At 48.0% G+C, this 22,801-nt stretch overlaps 1 pseudogene; it reads right to left on the bottom strand.

Annotated features, from left to right (window-relative positions):
- Positions 1-18,181, bottom strand: part of LOC106609166 (uncharacterized protein C12orf56-like) — a 30,453-nt pseudogene extending 12,272 nt beyond the window's left edge.
- Between the last annotated feature and the right edge of the window lie 4,620 nt (positions 18,182-22,801).

The following is a 22,801-nucleotide window of genomic DNA, read 5'->3' on the forward strand; positions in this document are numbered from 1 at the left end:
CAAAAGAAACCACATTTGTTCCGGACCTGGGATGCCTTCCGGACCTGGGATGCCTGCCTTCTGATGGAGATAATCAAAGGTAAGGGGATATTTACAATGTTATTATCGATTTTAGATGATGCTAACTGTATAGCATAGCCTGTTGTTCTTAGCATAGCACCCCGTTTATTGCAAAATGTGATTTCCCAGTAAAGTTATTTTGAGATCTGGCCATTCGGTAGCAATTACGAGATGATAATATATTATTCTTTGAATGACAATATTATAATTTACCAATGTTTTCGAATAGTAATTTTGTTATGTTCACCGGAAGCATTTCAGAGAAGAAAAAAATCTGAATTTCACGCTACTGTAAAATGCTGTTTTTGGATATAAATATGAACTTGATGGAACAAAAAATGCATGTATTGTATAACATAATGTCCTAGGAGTGTCATCTGATGGAGATTGACAAAAGTTAGTGCATAATTCTAGCTGGTTTCTGCTTTTGGTGACGCCTGACCTTGAATTGAAAATGGATGTTTGTACTTTTGTGGCTATGTACTGTCCTAACATAATCTAACTTTATGCTTTTGCCGTAAAGCCTCTTTGAAAATCGAACAATGTGGTTAGATTAAGGAGATGTTTATCATTTAAATTGTGTAAAATAGTTGATTGTTTGAGAAATTGAAATTATTAGATTTTTGATGTTTTGAATTTCCAGCCTTGTTAGCAATCCCGACTCGGGGTTCATTGCTAACCTGTAGCCCCAACATAAACATATACAACCACGCACATTTTTTATGTCCAACCAATTATATCCATGGCCCACACTCACCTCTGTATGTTGGGGCGAGCCCTGTCTTGAGTCTGGGGAGACGCTCCTCAAACCCTGGGTCTGGCTCTGGCTCTGGAACTCTGGTTCACACACCAACTCTGGTAACAGCCTGGCTGTCAGGGCACCTCTGCAGACAGGGACAACACACTCTCCTGTTAGATATACTGTACTTCTATGATATCAAGGGAGAGAGAGAGAGACAGAGAAACAGGGAGGGAGAAAGAGAGGGAAGGAAGGAGAGAATGTGCGTGTGTACTCACTGCTTAACCGTAAGCATGTTGAGTCGAGCCAGCTCGATCTCTGTCTCTCTGAACGTCAAGGCCAGGGTCTGAGCGATCGGAGTACACAGCCTGGACACAGGAGACAAAAAGGGTTAGGGTCAGAGATAAACCCATTTTGAGAACAGGTATGATGGAGTTTAACCTTTATATTCTTTACCACTGGAGGGGGCTACTGAGACTTGTCACCTGTCACCTAACCTGACCTACGTGACAGTGTAGTAGTGACACAGAGATCCACATTAAACCCATAATCTAGTTGCATAAAGACAAAGCTGCTTAAAACCCCTCCAAAGAAAACCCAGCGGGGTTCCTTAGTCAATCCACACTGAGGTGTTTCACAGTGGCACTCTACTAAACCTGTTCAAGTGACGGAGGTGATGTTATAAAAGATAACAGGTAGTCTTAACCCGGTGTTAACCAAGGATCACTGTAGTCACTCAAAGTAGGCTGTCAACTTTGTGCTCACACACACCCACACACATAGTGTCACTCGCAGTAGGCTGTCTGCTGTGTTGGTCTCCGGCCTCTGATAGCTCCGCAGGGAGTCTTCCAGCATCCGCACCAGGAATGGAAACATGTCATTGGACTAACACACACACACACACACACACACACACACACACACACACACACACACACACACACACACACACACACACACACACACACACACACACACACACACACACACACACACACACACAGCTATGTACGGAGAAAGCAGGACACAGAAAGTCACAGAAACACACACACACACACACACACACACACACACACACACACACACACACACACACACACAAAGATCCATGCGATCTCACCCTCCAGAAGAGTTTCCTGAGGGTGATGCTGCGGTGGGCTGCGGTGCGGAGCTCCTGGAGGAGCAGATATAGGCTCTCCAGACTAATGCCCTCCTGAAGCAGCTCACCACTCAGCTGGCGGAACAGGTGGGCTGTACGCTCCCAACTACACACCGACAGGGGGGGGGGAGTGACCATGGAACAACATGTTGGAACAGTATCTGATGGGGAAAACTATCAACTGGGGAACAGTACCTGATGGAGGAACAGAATCAGGGCCGTCTTTCATTCGGGCAACAAAACAAGCGTTTCTTATTGGACAAATTCAGGTAGTTTGACTAGATTTCTTCCGTTTCGTGTCAACTGAACATGACCCTGATGGGAACACCAACAGCATCTGATTTGGGGAACAGTATTAGGAAGTACCTAATGGGGGGGGAGTTCCTGTGTTGAGGTGTTCAACATGACATTGCATCTCCTTCTGTAGAGGGGGTCCAACAGCAACGTCAACCTCTGGAGGAAAAACAACAACATAGACACACGTTATTGCAACATTATACACACACACACACACACACACACACACACACACACACACACGCACACACACACACACACACACACACACACACACACACACACACACACACACACACAGTGAACGACTCACTATACTGTAACTGTTCCAGGAGCTTTGCAGGTGCAGGTAGATCCGAGACGTAGGCGACACAGCGTACAGATGCAGCTCCGCCTCTCTCTCTCCTCCCCCATCTTCCTCCTTCTCTCCATCCCGCTCTCTCTGACCACCCTCTCTCTCTCCTCCTCCATCTTCCTCCTTCTCTCCATCCCGCTCTCTCTGACCACCCTCTCTCTCTCCTCCCCCATCTTCATCCTTCTCTCCATCCCGCTCTCTCTGACCACCCTCTCTCTCTCCTCCCCCATCTTCCTCCTTCTCTCATTTTTTACATTTACATTTTAGTCATTTAGCAGACGCTCTTATCCAGAGCGACTTACAAATTGGTGCATTCACCTATAATATCCAGTGGAACAACCACTTTACAATAGTGCATCTAAATCTTTTAAGGGGGGGGGGTTAGAAGGATTACCTTATCCTATCCCAGGTATTCCTTGAAGAGGTGGGGTTTCAGGTGTCTCCGGAAGGTGGTGATTGACTCCGCTGTCCTGGCGTCGTGAGGGAGCTTGTTCCACCATTGGGGTGCCAGAGCAGCGAACAGTTTTGACTGGGCTGAGCGGGAACTGTGCTTCCTCAGAGGTAGGGAGGCGAGCAGGCCAGAGGTGGATGAACGGAGTGCCCTTGTTTGGGTGTAGGGCCTGATCAGAGCCTGAAGGTACGGAGGTGCCGTTCCCCTCACAGCTCCGTAGGCAAGCACCATGGTCTTGTAGCGGATGCGAGCTTCGACTGGAAGCCAGTGGAGAGAGCGGAGGAGCGGGGTGACGTGAGAGAACTTGGGAAGGTTGAACACCAGACGGGCTGCGGCGTTCTGGATGAGTTGTAGGGGTTTAATGGCACAGGCAGGGAGCCCAGCCAACAGCGAGTTGCAGTAATCCAGACGGGAGATGACAAGTGCCTGGATTAGGACCTGCGCCGCTTCCTGTGTGAGGCAGGGTCGTACTCTGCGAATGTTGTAGAGCATGAACCTACAGGATCGGGTCACCGCCTTGATGTTGGTGGAGAACGACAGGGTGTTGTCCAGGGTCACGCCAAGGCTCTTAGCACTCTGGGAGGAGGACACAAGGGAGTTGTCAACCGTGATGGCGAGATCATGGAACGGGCAGTCCTTCCCCGGGAGGAAGAGCAGCTCCGTCTTGCCGAGGTTCAGCTTGAGGTGGTGATCCGTCATCCACACTGATATGTCTGCCAGACATGCAGAGATGCGATTCGCCACCTGGTTGTCAGAAGGGGGAAAGGAGAAGATTAATTGTGTGTCATCTGCATAGCAATGATATGAGAGACCATGTGAGGATATGACAGAGCCAAGTGACTTGGTGTATAGCGAGAATAGGAGTGGGCCAAGAACAGAGCCCTGGGGGACACCAGTGGTGAGAGCACGTGGTGCGGAGACAGATTCTCGCCACGCCACCTGGTAGGAGCGATCTGTCAGGTAGGACGCAATCCAAGCGTGCGCGGTGCCAGAGATGCCCAGCTCGGAGAGGGTGGAGAGGAGGATCTGATGGTTCACGGTATCAAAGGCAGCAGATAGGTCTAGAAGGATGAGAGCAGAGGAGAGAGAGTTAGCTTTAGCAGTGCGGAGAGCCTCCGTGACACAGAGAAGAGCAGTCTCAGTTGAATGCCCAGTCTTGAAACCTGACTGATTAGGATCAAGAAGGTCATTCTGAGAGAGATAGCAAGAGAGCTGGCCAAGCACGGCGCGTTCAAGAGTTTTGGAGAGAAAGGAAAGAAGGGATACTGGCCTGTAGTTGTTGACATCGGAGGGATCGAGTGTAGGTTTTTTCAGAAGGGGTGCAACTCTCGCTCTCTTGAAGACGGAAGGGACGTAGCCAGCGGTCAAGGATGCGTTGATGAGCGAGGTGAGGTAGGGGAGAAGGTCTCCGGAAATGGTCTGGAGAAGAGAGGAGGGGATAGGGTCAAGTGGGCAGGTTGTTGGGCGGCCGGCCGTCACAAGACGCGAGATTTCATCTGGAGAGAGAGGGGAGAAAGAGGTCAAAGCACAGGGTAGGGCAGTGTGAGCAGGACCAGCAGTGTCGTTTGACTTAGCAAACGAGGATCGGATGTCGTCAACCTTCTTTTCAAAATGGTTGACGAAGTCATCCGCAGAGAGGGAGGAGGGGGGGGGGAGGGGGAGGAGGATTCAGGAGGGAGGAGAAGGTAGCAAAGAGCTTCCTAGGGTTAGAGGCAGATGCTTGGAGTTTAGAGTGGTAGAAAGTGGCGTTAGCAGCAGAGACAGAAGAGGAAAATGTAGAGAGGAGGGAGTGAAAGGATGCCAGGTCCGCAGGGAGGCGAGTTTTCCTCCATCCCGCTCTCTCTGACCACCCTCTCTCTCTCCTCCCCCATCTTCCTCCTTCTCTCCATCCCGCTCTCTCTGACCGCCCTCTCTCTCTCCTCCCCCATCTTCATCCTTCTCTCCATCCCGCTCTCTCTGACCACCCTCTCTCTCTCCTCCCCCATCTTCCTCCTTCTCTCCATCCCGCTCTCTCTGACCACCCTCTCTCTCTCCTCCCCCATCTTCATCCTTCTCTCCATCCCGCTCTCTCTGACCACCCTCTCTCTCTCCTCCCCCATCTTCCTCCTTCTCTCCATCCCGCTCTCTCTGACCACCCTCTCTCTCTCCTCCCCCATCTTCATCCTTCTCTCCATCCCGCTCTCTCTGACCACCCTCTCTCTCGTCAGCAGGCGAGCCAGCACCGAGCCTCTCCTCCAGGCACAAAAAGGGCCTCCGGGGGACTCTGGGTCCGGTTACCCGGGGGGAGGGAGAGAAAGAGGGAGAGTGGAGGGCTGGGGTAACTGGATGGGGTAGATGGGGTGTTCCTACTGGGGAGACAGAGAGATGCTACAGTCAGTGTGACTGTGTCAGAAACACACCCAGACACCTTACCTAGTCAAACACATACACAATTTGAGCCACATTACACAACTCAGAGTAAGTTGAACTTTGGTAATGTATCATGGTCGTGGCTGGACAGCAAGGTCATGCTGTGTTAGTGAGAGAGCAGTGAAGAGGGAAGATATTCTCCTGGCACAGAGAAACAGCTACCTAATCCTGACCTGGAACCTTGACAAGGTCACTCACTCAGTAAGCCTTTCTCTCTCTTTCTATCTGCCCTTCACTTCTTCTCTCTCTTTCCTTCAACTCTCTTCAAAATCGCCACTGAGAGAAGGAGGAAGATATAGAGGAGGGTATCTTTCCATGTGGATATCTTTCCATGTGGAGATTTACTGTCATGATCCTTAGAGGAAAACCCAATTATTTAAAGAGCCTGTGTCTGCACAGATGTAGCATCTTAATTTGGACCAATTTGCTACAGCAGGTAAATAATCCTGCAGCAGCAGGACATTTTTGTTATTATGTGTTTTATAATTAATTGACATTTTTTTGTAGGGATTAATACATTTTTCGTAAGGGAAAATCAAGTCTGAAATTTAAAAATGGAAATTACAAACTTCAGGAGCCTTTTATTTGTTGTATTTTACCCCCAATGATATCAAATTGCGATCTTCTCTCATCGCTGCAACTCCCTAACGTGCTCAGGAGAGACGAAGGTCAAGTCATGCTTCCTCCAAAACATGACCCGCCTAACGGCGCTTGTTAACATCCGCCCGCTTAACCTGGAAGCCAGCCCACCAATGTGTCGTTCAACTGACGACTGGAGTCAGCCTGCAGGCGCCTGGCCCGCCACAAGGAGTCGCTAGAGCACAATGAGCCAAGCAAAGCCCCCCCAGCCAAACCCTCCCATAACCCGGACAACGCTGGGCCAATTGTGGCACGCCCTATGAGACTCCTGGTCACGGCCGGTTGTGACACAGCCTGGGATCGAACCCGGGTCTGTAGTGATGCCTCAAGCACTGCAAGGCAGTACCTTAGACCTCTGCGCCTCTCGGGAGACTCAGGAGCTTTTTTAAACCTCAAAATACACTACACACTTTACATTTTCTGCATTGCATCTGTATTTTGTTCCTTTGTCTAAGTACTACAATACAGGGTTAGCTGTTTTTGCAATTTTATTAGTAACTTACCTTATTAATCAACAGTATGATACTGTATAAACTAAATACAGTGGATTATCGTAGAACGCACAGTGAAATACAGTACATTGTAAGACTTTTCTGTAATTTCGACAGTAATACACTGTCGAATGCACAGTAAAATACCGTAAATGTGTTTTACAGTAATCATTATGGTGCATTGTGGGAAAATGTTGTGGGCGGGGAAAGAGTCTCTGGCTCATTAACATATTTTAAGGCGTGCCTTGTAAGAGGCCATATTTGTTGCGCCCGTGAGTGTGAATGCTATACCCCCACAGAATATGGTAATATATTGTGTTGTAGGAAATCTACAAATGTTGTCCTGAAACTCAACAGTAACTTACTGGCAAATTACTGCCAGTAATTCAGAATACAGTACCATACTACATTTTTGGAGTGCCAAAAACCTTTTGAATACTAGTTGGTATGCTTTAACATATTTTGAGACTATTACTGCATGGAGATACCGTGATTATGTCAGTAATATATTGCCGCTATTCAGAAATATCTTGTTGTAATTACAATTATTTTGACAACCAATGTGTCCTTTACTACAACAACATTTTCAGTAACGATTACATATTTTTTTTACTTGCAATGACTGATATATATATATATATATATATACACTGTTCAAAAAAATAAAGGGAACACTAAAATAACACATCCTAGATCTGAATGAATGAAATAATCTTATTAAATACTTTTTTCTTTACATAGTTGAATGTGCTGACAACAAAATCACACAAAAATAATCAATGGAAATCATATTTAGCAACCCATGGAGGTCTGGATTTGGAGTCACACTCAAAATTAAAGTGGAAAACCACACTACAGGTTGATCCAACTTTGATGTAATGTCCTTAAAACAAGTCAAAATGAGGCTCAGTAGTGTGTGTGGCCTCCACGTGCCTGTATGACCTCCCTACAACGCCTGGGCATGCTCCTGATGAGGTGGCGGATGGTCTCCTGAGGGATCTCCTCCCAGACCTGGACTAAAGCATCCGCCAACTCCTGGACAATCTGTGGTGCAACGTGGCGTTGGTGGATGGAGCGAGACATGATGTCCCAGATGTGCTTAATTGGATTCAGGTCTGGGGAACGGGCGGGCCAGTCCATAGCATCAATGCCTTCCTCTTGCAGGAACTGCTGACACACTCCAGCCACATGAGGTCTAGCATTGTCTTGCATTAGGAGGAACCCAGGGCCAACCGCACCAGCATATGGTCTCACAAGGGGTCTGAGGATCTCATCTCGGTACCTAATGGCAGTCAGGCTACCTCTGGCGAGCACATGGAGGGCTGTGCGGCCCCCCAAAGAAATGTCACCCTACACCATGACTGACCCACCGTCAAACCGGTCATGCTGGAGGATGTTGCAGGCAGCAGAACGTTCTCCACGGCGTCTCCAGACTGTCACGTCTGTCACATGTGCTCAGTGTGAACCTCCTTTCATCTGTGAAGAGCACAGGGCGCCAGTGGCGAATTTGCCAATCTTGGTGTTCTCTGGCAAATGCCAAACGTCCTGCACGGTGTTGGGCTGTAAGCACAACCCCCACCTGTGGACGTCGGGCCCTCATACCACCCTCATGGAGTCTGTTTCTGACCGTTTGAGCAGACACATGCACATTTGTGGCCTGCTGGAGGTCATTTTGCAGGGCTCTGGCAGTGCTTCTCCTGCTCCTCCTTGCACAAAGGCGGAGGTAGCGGTCCTGCTGCTGGGTTGTTGCCCTCCTACGGCCTCCTCCACGTCTCCTGATGTACTGGCCTGTCTCCTGGTAGCGCCTCCATGCTCTGTACACTACGCTGACAGACACAGCAAACCTTCTTGCCACAGCTCGCATTGATGTGCCATCCTAGATGAGCTGCACTACCTGAGCCACTTGTGTGGGTTGTAGACTCCGTCTCATGCTACCACTAGAGTGAAAGCACCGCCAGCATTCAAAAGTGACCAAAACATCAGCCAGGAAGCATAGGAACTGAGAAGTGGTCTGTGGTCCCCACCTGCAGAACCACTCCTTTATTGGGGGTGTCTTGCTAATTGCCTATAATTTCCACCTGTTGTCTAATCCATTTTGCACAACAGCATGTGAAATTTATTGTCAATCAGTGTTGCTTCCTTAGTGGACAGTTTGATTTCACAGAAGTGTGATTGACTTGGAGTTACATTCTGTTGTTTAAGTGTTCCCTTTATTTTTTTGAGCAGTATATATATATATATATATATATATATATATATATATATATATATATATATATATATATATATATATATCACATATACTGTATACATACATATATATACACACACACACACACACACACACACACACACACACACACACACACACACACACACACACACACAGCACACACACACACACACACACACACACACACACACACACACACACACATACATACTGATTGAATTTTTGCGCCAGGAGTGGCATAAAGTCACCCAACATCAATGTGAAAGACTGGTGGAAGGCATGCCAAAACGCATGAAAGCTGTGATTGAAAATCTGGGTTATTCCACCAAATATTGATTTCTGAACTCAACACTTCTGTGTGTTGTGTCATGCTGATAGCAGCACCTTCATGGGTGTTACATCTTCTGATGATTACTGAGACTGTCTCACAGCTCAATGGATGGGTGTGCGTGGTAATGACCTCCCAGGTGACAGAGTGTGTGACAGAGAGAGAGAGAGAGAGAGAGACCTTCCCAGAGTTAGACGGAGACACCCAGAGGCACAGGAAGAGATTTATGCACTGAGCCTGTTAGGACACATGGGAGACCATTCCACATGCACACTGGTTCTGGTTGTCCTCTGTGGATCCAGGACAGGGAGAGAGCACTCACATGTGCATGGACACACACACATGGACAGACACACACTGCTCAGACTAAGAGCACCTTTTAGTCTGTACTGTATGTTGTGGATGCTGGCCTTTAATGTGTACCTGTACCTGAATGTGACGTATTTTGTGCTATGCATGTATGACCTAAATTGCTGAGCATGTGTAAAAACTCTTTACTCTAGGGCACTTTAAACAGTCATGAGCCACATGAGCAGCCTGAGCACCCCACCTAGCAGCCTGTAGCAAGCAGCCCGGAGAGCCTGAAGTAACCTGCCTCCTCTTAGCAGCCACACTCACATTACACCCTGCAGGACCAACCTGGCCTCCATCCCTGCTCCAACTCCTTCAAAACCTTCAACAATATCTCCACCTCCCTCTCTCCTCCCTATACTCCCTCTCTCCAAGCCCCTTACGCTGCCCTGCAAGGGGAGTCAGGGAGACAGACCTGAGAGGACGACATGATACTGTCACCCATCCCTGTAAAACACAGCTTTTGTCCTTCAGCAAGGATACGAGAGAGAGAAAGAAACACACCTCTTCACGCAGACTTACTCAGATTCACTGCTGTCTTAGTTTTAACCCCGTCTAGTTCATTTCCCAGATTAGTCTGTCGTCATGTTTAATGTTTTCCCCTGTCTGTTCTTATGTTCAGTGTACTTTTATATACTTCATTTTTTTAATGTTGGATTTTATTACTTCTTTTTTTTTTACTTGCTGATTACCTCTCCATGTAAAGTGACTTTAATTATAATAAATATTAACTTATCCTGATTGTAAGACAACAGACAGCTGCTGCTAAAATGTTTGCATAACAATCACTAAATATTGACCCAGTTCCTAAGCAACTGGTGCTACATACAGAGACACACCCATCCACAGAGAGGATGGCAGCAGGCCAACCACAGAACATACAGTGCCTTTAGAAGGTATTCACACCCTTTGATTTGTACACATTTAGTGATGTTATAAAGTGGGATTTAAATAGATTTCACTGTCATTGTTTTGCCAATGATCCACACACAATGTCAAAGTGAAGTCAAATTATATGATTAGATAAGTATTCAACCATTCAACCCCGAGTCAATACATGTTAGAATCCCCGTTGGCAGCGATTACAGCTGTGAGGGTTTTGGGGTAAGTCTCTAAGAGCATGAATGGCATACCTGGATTGTACAATAATTTGTCCATTATTCTTTTTAAAATTATTCAAGCTATGTCAAGTTGGTTGTTGATTATTGCTAGACATTCATTTTCAGTCTTGCCATAGATTTTTAAGCCAATGTCACGACTTCCTCCGAAGTCGGTCCCTCTCCTTGTTTGGGCGACGTTCGGCGGTCGACGTCACCGGTCTTCTAGCCATCACCGATCCACCTTTCATTTTCCATTTGTTTTGTTTTGTCGGGTTTTGTACCCATTTATTGATTGCTCTGTTATCCGGTGATTTTTATTATTTAACTGCGCCGTTGGAAACACAGTTTTTGCTCTCCTGCGTCTGACTTCTCTGCCGCCAGTACGCACCCCTTACAGAATACCGGACCAAACTTATGGAGTCAGCAGGAGCAGGTACCCCGGGTATAGGGGTGGAGGAGTGCGTCCGGGAGCACGCAGCAATGCTCCACCATCTTGGCACCGCCATGGACCACGTTGTTCAGACAATGGACCACCGGGAGAGACAGGGAGTTCTCCCAGCGCCTCCACCAGCACAGCTGGGGTCTCCACTATGTGCCCCTCCTTCTCCTGGTCCCAGTGGGATTCGTCTCTCCCTTCCCCAGGAATACAATGGGTCGGCTGAGAACTGCCAGGGGTTCCTCTTGCAGCTGGACTTATACCTGGCAACCGTCCACCCGGCTCCTTCGGGCCGTGAGAGGGTGTCCGCCCTCGTCTCGTGCCTCACCGGGAAAGCCCTGGAGTGGGCCAATGCTGTGTGGAGAGAGGGAGATGTGGCATTGGACCAGTTTGAGGAGTTCACCCGCAGCTTCCGGGCAGTCTTCGACCTCCTGCCCGAGGGTAGAGGGGCGGAATATCTATTCCATCTGAGGCAGGGGATGAGGAGCGCCCAGGAGTTCGCCCTGGAGTTTCGGAACCTGGCTGCCGGCGCGGGATGGAACGACAGGGCCCTGAACGACCATTATTGCTGCAGTCTGCGCGAGGACGTCCATCGGGAGTTGGCCTGCAGAGATACCACCCTCACGTTTGACCAGCTGGTGGACCTGTCCATCCGGCTGGTTAACCTGCTGGCTGCCCGCGGACGTTCAGATCGGGGTCTGTTGGTTCCATCCCCCCGCACCCCCTCTCCGATATCCATGGAGCTGGGAGGGGCGGTGCGCAGGGAGACCGGAGGGGGTTCCAGCTCGTGCATCATCTGTGGCCGCAGAGGTCACACTGCCGGTTGGTGCCGGGTTGGTTACTCTGGGCATCGAGGCAGCAGGCAGGGCGCTCTGGCATCACCCCAGGTGAGCCGGCACCATTCTCACCCAGAGCCCTCTGTCGCACATATGTTTGTGTATGTCACTTTTTCTGAGTTTTCCCCACATTCCCAGCATAAGGCACTCGTCGATTCAGGCGCAGCTGGGAATTTTATAGATAGATCGTTCGCCCATAGTTTAGGGATCCCCATTGTTCCTGTGGCTGTGCCTTTCCCCGTTCACGCCTTAGATAGTCGACCATTAGGGTCAGGGTTGATCAGGGAGGTCACCGCTCCTCTGGGCATGGTGACGCAGGGAGGTCACAAGGAGAGAATTAGTCTCTTCCTTATTGACTCTCCTGCATTTCCCGTGGTGCTAGGCCTACCCTGGTTAGTTTGTCATGACCCCACTGTTTCTTGGCCACAGAGGGCTCTCACGGGGTGGTCGCGAGAGTGCTCTGGGAGGTGTTTAGGGGTTTCCGTTGGTGCTACTACGGTAGAGAGTCCAGACCAGGTCTCCACCGTGCACATTCCCCCTGAATATGCCGATTTGGCTATCGCCTTCTCCAAAAAGAAGGCGACTCAATTACCACCCCATTGACGGGCGATTGCGCGATAAATCTCCTTGTAGACGCTGCACTTCCCAGGAGTCACGTGTATCCCCTCTCACAGGCGGAGACGGAGGCTATGGAAACATATGTCTCCGAATCCCTGCGTCAGGGGTACATTCGGTCATCCACTTCACCCGCCTCCTCAAGTTTATTTTTTGTGAAGAAGAAGGAGGGAGGTCTTCGCCCGTGTATTGACTATCAGGGTCTGAACCAGATCACGTGAGGTATAGTTACCCGCTACCGCTCATAGCCACAGTGATTGAGTCAATGCACAGGGCGCGCTTCGTCACTAAACTAGATCTCAGGAGCAGCTTACCACCTGGTGCGTATCCGGGAGGGAGACGAGTGGAAGACGGCTTTCAGTACCACCTCATGAGTACCTCGTCATGCCGTACGGGTTGATGAATGCGCTATCAGTCTTCTAGGCCTTTGTAGACGAGATTTTCCAGGACCTGCACGGGCAGGGTGTAGTGGTGTATATTGATGACATTCTGATATACTCCGCTACCCGCGCCGAGCATGTGTCCCTGGTGCACAGGGTGCTTGGTAGCCTGCTGGAGCATGACCTGTACATCAAGGCTGAGAAGTGCCTGTTCTTCCTGCAGTCCGTCTCCTTCCTAGGGTATCGCATTTCCACCTCAGGGGTGGAGATGGAGAGTTAACTGCATTTCAGCCATGCGTAATTGGCCGACTCCCACCACGGTAAAGGAGGTGCAGCGGTTCTTAGGGTTTGCCAAGTACTACCGGAGGTTTATCCGGGGTTTTGGTCAGGTAGCGACTCCCATTACCTCACTGCTGAAGGGGGGGCCCGGTGCGTTTGCAGTGGTCGCCTGAGGCGGACAGGGCTTTTGGTCACCTGAGGGCTTTGTTTACCTCGGCTCCCGTGCTGGCCCATCCGGATCCCTCTTTGGCTCATTGGCTCAACACATCCCCACCTGCCTATGCAAACACACGAGACGTCTCTCTAGGTTTATGTGTTGGCCGTGGTGATGCAGCTCATGGACACATGTCACATGCTACCACTGAGAAAGGCTTAGAGAGTACAATAAGCAAACCAGACTACTGTCTCATGATGGTCCATGGCCTATGTTTGATTGACAGACTGACTGTATCCTGTAACAGTAGGATAATAGATTCTCTCTGTATAATGTGGAAAAGGCCCCCTATCCAGGGTCAGCCTGGAAGACAGAGATAAGGCCATTTCAAAGGGGACCGTAAGGCAGGGGACTGACTGGGACTGAATGGGGCTGAGAGGGGCTGAAGAGCATCATGGATGTTGAATGGGAATGGACAGCAGATCTCATCTCATGGGGACAGTCTCTATCTGGGGGTTCTGAGCGGGTAGACAGGAGATTACCACAAATACCTAGAGAGAGATAGAGAGAGAGAGTAGGGGGACAGAGAGACAGAGGAGAAGGATGTAGAGAGGTTTACTCTATGTAATTGGAAGCCCTAACATTGATGAGACCCTGTACTTTATATTTAACTGGGAAACAGTTGTAGAATCGGAAGAATGGGAGAGAGAGGAAGGTAGACCGAAAAAGAAAGAGGAAGGCAGATGGAGGCTGAGAAAGAGAGAGGAAACAGAGAGAAAAAGAGAGGGAGAGAGGAGAGAAAGAAGAGAGGGGGAGAGTGGGTGTGTGGAGAAGGAATTTATCATGTCTTTGGAGAGAACAGGCTTTGGGAATGTAGCACCAGTGATGTGTCAGAGAGGATAATGTGAATTCCTTTACAAGGTGCCAGATAGCTTCTTCTGTGTGAGAGGTTTTTGTGTACAGTTCTCACAAAACCTAAGCCGAAAGATTCCTCGCATTGAGAGTTAACCTGATGAAGTCATGCTCTTCTGCCTGTGTGTGCCTGAACTTGTGTGTGTGTGTGTGTGTGTGTGTGTGTGTGTGTGTGTGTAAGTGCCTAAGCATCGCACTTTCACTGATACGTAAACTCCTAACCCTCCGAGCCCTTACACAGGGCAGGGACAGAGAGACTACCCCTATGTTAGCAAACATACTGTATGTCAATGCTACAGGGGTTAAGAAGTTTACAGCAGAGGGATGTGAGGATTTGACGGGGCAGAAAGGCTGGAGTATGACAGACAGAGCAGCACTGTAATGGAAAACTGTAATTTATACGGTAATTTGGGCTATTATCATCAGTAAAATACAAATGATGGTGCATTGCGTGGAAAGAATTGCTGTATTTCGAATGGTACTGTAATTCCACCCCACAGAATACAGAGCTCCAAAACCCTTTGAACACTAATGGGTGCATAGTATGTTTGTTTGTGGCTCATTAACATATTTTGAGGCATGCCTTGTAAGAGGCTACATTTGAATTCTGTATCAATTTAACTAGTATGTGGTTATAGTAAAATAAGAAGCAGATTGGAGTGGCAGCAAGGCTTAAACCTTAAAGTTAACATTAGGACTCTGGTTGGCGGACATTTTCAAGGGTTGTATCCCCTTCTTAACTAGCTCTTCTATCCTTTATTATTATTATATATATACAGTTGAAGTCAGAAGTTTACATACACCTTAGCCAAATACATTTAAATGTCATTTTTCACAATTCCTGACATTTAATCTTAGTAAAAATTCCCTGTCTTAGCTCAGTTAGGATCACCACTTTATTTTAAGAACATGAAATGTCAGAAAAATAGCAGAGAGAATGATTTACTTCAGCTTTTATTTCTTTCATCACATTCCCAGTGGGTCAGAAGTTTACATACACTCAATTAGTATTTGGTAGCATTGCCTTTAAATTCTTTAACTTGGGTCAAACGTTTGGGTAGCCTTCTACAAGCTTCCCACAATAAGTTGGGTGAATTTTGGCCCATTCCACATGACAGAGCTGGTGTAACTGAGTCAGGTTTGTAGGCCTCCTTGCTCGCACACTCTTTTTCAATTCTGCCCACATATTTTCTATAGGGTTGAGGTCAGGGCTTTGTGATGACCACTCCAATACCTTGACTTTTTTGTCCTTAAGCCCATTAGCGACCAAGCTTTAACTTCCTGACTGATGTCTTGAGATGTTGCTTCAATATATCTTTTAATTTTCCTGCCTCATGATGCCATCTATTTTGCGAAGTGCACCAGTCCCTCCTGCAGCAAAGCATCCCCACAACATGATGCTGCCTCCCCCGTGCTTCACAGTTGGGATAGTGTTCTTCGGCTTGCAAGCATTCCCCTTTTTCCTCCAAACATAACGATGGTCATTATGGCCAAACAGCTTTATTTTTGTTTCATCAGACCAGAGGACATTTCTCCAAAAAGTACTTTCTTTGTCCCCATGTGCAGTTGCAAACTGTAGTCTGGGATTTTATGGAGGTTTTGGAGCAGTGGCTTCTTCCTTGCTGAGCAGCCTTTCAGGTTATGTCGATATAGGACTCGTTTTACTGTGGATATAGATACATTTGTACCCGTTTCCTCCAGCATCTTCACAAGGTCCTTTGCTGTTGTTCCGGGATTGATTTGCACTTTTCGCACCAAAGAACGTTCATCTCTAGGAGACAGAACGCGTCTCCTTCCTGAGCGGTATGACGGCTGCATGCTTTAAAGGCACAGTCAACTTAGTGTATGTAAACTTCTGACCCACTGGAATTGTGACACAGTAAATTATAAGTGAAATAATCTGTCTGTAAACAATTGTTAGAAAAATTATTTCTGTCATGCACAAAGTAGATGTCCTAACCGAACCGACCAAAACGGTAGTTTGTTAACAAGAAATTTGTGAAGTGGTTGAAAAACGAGTTTTAATGATTCCAACCTAAGTGTATGTATACTTCCGACTTCAATTGTATATATATATTTATTTAAACTTTTTACACCTTTTTCTCCACAATTTGTAGTTGCAGTCTTGTTCCAACTCTCGTACGGACTCGGGAGAGGCGAAGGTCGAGAGCCATGCGTCCTTCGAAACACGACTCTGACAAGCCGAACTGCTTCTTGACACACTGCTCGCTTAACCCGGAAGCCAGCCATACCAATGTGTTGGAGGAAACATTGTACAACTGGTGACCAAAGTCAGCATTCATGCGCCCGGCCCACCACAACGAGTAGCTAGAGCGTGATGGAACAAGGACCTCACAGCCGGCCAAACCCCAACCCGGACGACGCTGGGCCAATTGTACGCTGCCTCATGGGTCTCCCGACACAGCCTGGGATCAAACCCGGGTCTTTAGTGATGCTTAAAGCACTGTGATGCCTTAGACCGCTGCGCCACTCAGGAGGCCTTTATCTTTTTCTTTGGATGGACCAGGAGGCAGTAACAGTGGCTTGACCGTGGCTGGTGCTTCCTTTCTAGTCCAGCAGAAACGCCTAAAGGACTGGGGAAGACGGAAGGCTTGACATGACTCCCCAGTCCACGGACCACCCGGAACCCCCCCCAAGTATCCAGAATGAGCAACGGACCAGCTGCCTGAGGAGGAGATGATGGACTGCAGGCCTTGAGGCGAGTAGAGTGCTGCCAAGGCGAGCCTTCTTCCCTCAAGCCTATGGCTCTTCCCCTGTCTTCCTTTTTTTCCAGCTGCCCTCAGGCCACCACCGACCAGACCAGGACCAGCAGACTGTCAACCACCCCGAGCAGACAAGACAGCAAGAATCTCCATCAGAACCAGAGGCGAGGAGGAAGGACCAAAGACACCAACCTATGCCTGGCGCGAGCAGACCACATGGGAGTCCCTCCATTGACCTACGGGTCACGGGCTTCCAGGTGTGTCCTTACTTCCTCTGAAGGACGGGAGCCACTCGTCCCTGTCACCACCCAAGAAGTGCCAGAAACAGCCCCCACCCCTGCCGGTACTTCCACTGTTGCACCCCAAACGAATCCCTTCCTTGCCACCTCCACCCCCGACAAACCCCTGGTCAAAGGGGAGCCAGTTTTGAGAGAGGTCATTCAACTGACTGGAAGACTCCCTCACCATACAACTCCAGTTCTTAGAGGGCGACGATGACCCAAACTGGACAAACAACAGACCAACAAGAATCCAGACCAGAAGACCACCCCAGAACCTAAACCCCGACGCCAGCCAGCTCAACACCCCCCCCCCCCCGTCCATTACTTTCTCTGATCGCTCCTCCCTACCCCTTACTGTCCCTGATTCCCCACTCCCACCACCAACAGCCCCTAACCCCCCTACCATACCCCTACTGCCCTTGACTCCTCCCCCTGCTTCTTAGCAACCCAGATCCACACTCCTTAGCCCTCCTGGCCCATGATCCCACACAACCAGCCAGCCTCAGTCTAGACCCCTCTAACCCTCCGAACTGCCTTCATCCCTCCAAGCATTCCCCATTCCATCACCAAGACAGTATAGTGTTTCACCAGGGAGTCATTGGGGAGGCATGTTAAGACCAGTGAACAGCCGAGAACCACCCAACACAATTTACCCGCTAGAGGCTCTCATCCAAAACTGCAACGACATGGCCAACACCAGACCTGGACCTCCCCCCAATAACCCATCATCATGATGAACCTGAACAGAAGGCTTTTCCCCAGACGGCTGTTCATGGTTGCCTCCCCACTAGGGAATCCATCTTCAGACGGCACAAGGTACATACAGAGAGCTTCCCCCACGGAGGCGCTCACACTGAACACACGTACCAACTGTTTGTGAGTGCTCCGTGGACAGCTGGGTCTGGGCCCTGTTTGCTACCTCCGTCTTCCAGCTTCCAGCCTTGCCGCCGCATCACTCTTTCTCCAACACCAGCCCAGGCCTATGGACATAGTTCCCGGTTCCTGTTTTTTTCCAGTCCCCAGCACCAGACCCAGCACCTACCCTTGGCCTCCAGTCCCAGCACGACTTCCACTCCCAGCACCAACAGCAGTGCCAACCCACAACAGCACCAACCCTGGACACATTTACATTTTAGTCATTTAGCAGACGCTCTTATCCAGAGCGACTTACAGTAGTGAATGCATACATTTCATTTCATGCATTTTTTTTGTACTGGCCCCCATGGGAATTGAACCCACAACCCTGGCGTTGCACACACCATGATGGCGTTGCAAACACCATGCTCTACCAACTGAGCCACAGGGAAGAACACAGCAAACACCATGCTCTACCAACTGAGCCACAGGGAAGAACACAGCACCGAACAACCACAACTGCCATTCCTTTCAGCAACTGCCAGCCCAGACCCCACCGCTTCCCCTCCACCAACACAAAGACACATTGTGACTGATTGACTGACTGAATAGACTGACAGATTTTTGTATTGCTTTTGTTTTGGTTTGATTGGATGACCATTTGTTTTTTTGCCTAATTTGAAATGATAACTTATTGTTTGAATTGTTTACTATTTGGAATGTTTTATTAATGATGGATTGAATTTAACTTGAACATTTTAAACTGTAATGAATTTTGGAATAACCAAATCAAATGACCTTAAACCTTAAAGTTGACACAAGGATCCCTTGTGTGTATGCTTGCTCCTCATGTTGTCTTTACTTCCCTCTACAGATCCCATCCCAGCCCCAGTTCCTGGTTCCTGTTTCTCCCAGGTCCACAGCACCAGACCAGCACTCCCTGGCTTTCCAGCCCTGGTACCAGCACAATTTCCAACCCGGCCCTAACACCAACCCAGGTTTTCCCGGTCCCAGCACAAACCCTGGTCACAGCACCGAACAAACACAACTGGCACCTTCATCCAGCAACCGCCAGCTCAGACGCCACCCCTTTCCCTCCCCCAACACAAATACACTGTCAACCACTCCACCAGACCAACCATGACTGGTTGACTGGGACTGACAAATTGACAAACCAATGTTATTTAAGCAAATGCATTAGTTTGTGAGTTTTTTTGGTAATTGTTTGTTTTTCACCAAATCACATTTTATTGGTCACATACACATATTTAGCAGATGTTATTACGGGTATAGCGACATGCTTGTGTTCCTAGTTCCAACAGTGCAGTAGTATCTAACAATATACAAATCTAAAAGTAAAATAATTGAATTAAGAAATATATAAATATTAGGATGAGCAATATCAGAGTGGCATTGACTGAAATACAGTAGAATACAGTATATACATATGAAATGAGTAAAACAGTATGTAAACATTATTAAAGTGACCAGTGATTCCATGTCTATGTACAGCCGCTAAGGTGCAGGGTTGAGTAACCGTGTGGTAAACGGCTAGTGATGGCTATTTAACAGTCTGATGGTCTTGAGATAGAAGCTGTGTTTTAGTCTCTCCGTCCCAGCTTTGATGCACCTGTACTGACCTCGCCTTCTGGATGATAACGGGGTGAACAGGCCATGGCTCGGGTGGTTGATGTCTTTGATGATCTTTTTGGCCTTCCTGTGACATCGGGTGCTGTAGGTGTCCTGGAGGGAAGGCAGTGTGCCCCCAGTGATGTGTTGGGCAGACTAGACCACCCTCTGGAGAGCCCTGAAATTGCAGGCAGTGTTGTACCTTCTTCACCACACTGTCTGTGTGGGTGGACCATTTCAGATTGTCAGTGATGTGTACGCTGAGGAACTTCAAGCTTTTCAATTTCTCCACTACGGTCCCGTCGAAGTGGATAGGGCCGTGCTCCCTCTGCTGTCTCCTGAAGTCCACAATCAGCTCCTTCGTTATGTTGAGGGAGAGGTTATTTTCCTGGCACCACACTCCCAGGGCCCTCACCTCCTTTCTGTAGGCTGTCTCGTCATTGTTGGTAATCACGCCTACTACTGTTGTGTCGTCTACAAACTTGATGATTGAGTTGGAGGCGTACGTGGCCACAGTCATGGGTGAACAAGGAGTATAGGAGGGGGCTGAGCACGCACCCTTGTGGGGCCCCTGTGTTGAGGATCAGCGTAGTGGAGGTGTTGTTTCCTACCTTCAACCCCTGGGGGCGGCTCGTCAGGAAGTCCAGGACCCAGTTGCACAGGGCGGGGTTCAGACCTAGGGCCCCGAGCTTAATGATGAGCTTGGAGGGTACTATTGTGTTGAAGACTGACCTATAGTCAATGAACAGCATTCTTACATAGGTATTCCTCTCGTCCAGATGGGATAGGGCAGTGTGCAGTGTGATGGCAATTTCATCATCTGTGGATGGAGCCGGTACGCATATTGTAGCGGGTCTAGGGTGTCGGGTAAGGTGGAGGTGATGATGACAGAAGTGAGTGCTACAGGGCGATAGTCATTTAGTTCAGTTACCTTTGCTTTCTTGGGTACAGGAACAATGGTGGACATAATGAAGAAAGTGGGGCAGCAGACTGGGATAGGGTTTACGGCCATTGAATATGTCCGTGAACACTCCAGCCAGATGGTCTGCACATGCTTTGAGGATGTGGCTAGGGATGTCATCTGGGCTAGCAGCCTTGCGAGGGTTAACGCACGTAAATGTCTTACTCACGTCGGCCACGGAGAACGAGAGCCCACACTCCTTGAGAGCGGGCCGCGTCGGTGGCACTGTCTTATCCCCAAAGCGGGGACGAAGAAAGTGTTTAGAAAGAAGTCGGTGTGTGCAACGTGGCTGGTTTTTCCTTTGTTATCTGTGATTGTCTGTAGACCCTGCCACATACGTCTCGTGTCTGAGTCGTTGTATTGCGACTCCACTTTGTCTCTGTACTGACATTTTGCCTGTTTGATTGCCTTACGGAGGGAGTAATTACATTGTTTGTATTCGACCATATTCCCAGTCACCTTGCTGTGGTTAAATGTGATGGTTCACGCTTTCAGTTTTGCACGATTTGATTAATTAAGTTCTATTGATTATTTATTGTTTGAATTGTTAATTTTTTAAGGTTAACTAAATTTGATTTGAAATATTTACATGTAATGAATTATGGGAAAAAACCTAATAAATGTACCTTAAACCTTAAAATGTAGCATTTTTGCCATGTCCTTTTGGTCTGTTTTGCCCTGTATCAATGGTGTAAACTTATAGATGATTTGGATATGAAGCGTGAAAATGCTAAGATAGGTACCATTGACTTGCATTGGATTTGTGCCACAAATGCTAAAAGGTTAGCGTTTGAAACAGTGGCCAGGTAAATAAAACCAAAGCATGGATTGCTGTCATACCTTGGGAGATTCTCAATTGGGCTAGTCTGTCCTCTTCTCGACTCCTCCGTCCTCTCCTCTGTAAAACGATAAGTGGTCGAGTGATCGAGGAGTGTCAATTCGTTAGTTGGCAAACAAAAGGAGTCTGCTGCCCTCCTCGATTATCTACTTCGACAGAGGATGCACAAGAGTATCCTTGTGGCAGGTAGTGCAGAAGTTTTTTATAATCTGCTACACCCCCTTTTGATCAGCTGTTTTCTTGAATGAGAAAAGCATGCAAACATTAAAAAAACTATACGCTACTTACCCTTTTATCTATAAAATGTCTTCACAAATAATGTAAATTAGTTATCACTTTACACATTTATTTTGGGATTCCAGCCTTGTAAACATAATTTGCCTTATATCACACGAGTGGAGAAGAGGTCTCATTTTAAATAAGCGCGTTTGTTTCCACATATCTGCTCCTCCGCTACGTGATTAACTTTGACCTTTTTCAAAAAGAGGCGAGGAGAGAATGGGGGAGAGGAGGCTAGCAAACAAATTGAGATTCTCCCCATGGCCATAGATTGCTTACAGGGTAAGGAAAACAATAAAGTGCATTCGGAAGGTATTCGGACCCCTTGACTTTTTCCACATTTTGTAACGCTACAGCCTTATTCTAAAATGGATTAAATAAAAAAAGTTCCTCATCACTCTACACACAATACCCCATAATGATGAAGCTAAAACAGGTTTAGACATTTTTGTACATTTGTTAAAAATAAAACAGAAAAACTTGAGACTTGAAATTGAGCTCAGGTGCATCCTGCTTCCATTGATCATCCTTGAGATGTTTCTACAACTCGATTGGAGTCTACCTGTAGTAAATTAAATTGATTGGACATGATTTGGAAAGGCACACACCTGTCTATATAAAGGTCCCACAAAAACCAAGCCATGAAGTTGAAGGAATTGTCCGTAGAGCTCTGAGACAGGATTATGTCGAGGCACAGATCTGGGGAAGGGTACCAAAAATGTCTGCAGCATTGAAGGTCACCAACAACACAGTGACCTCCATCATTCTTAAATGGAAGAAGTTTGGACCACCAAGACTCTTCCTGGAGCTGGCCGCCCAGCCAAACTGAGCAATCGGGGGAGAAGGGCCTTGGTCAGGGAGGTGACCAAGAACCCGATGGTCACTCTGACAGAGCTCCAGAGTTCCTCTGTGGAGATGGGAGAACCTTCCAGAAGGATAACCATTTCTGCAGTACTCCACCAATCAGGCCTTTATGGTAGAGGGGCCAGACGGAAGCCACTCCTTAGTAAA

Source organism: Salmo salar, chromosome 07 (assembly GCF_965601325.2).
Source record: "Salmo salar chromosome 07, fSalSal1, whole genome shotgun sequence".
Classification (NCBI taxonomy): Eukaryota; Metazoa; Chordata; class Actinopteri; order Salmoniformes; family Salmonidae; genus Salmo; species Salmo salar.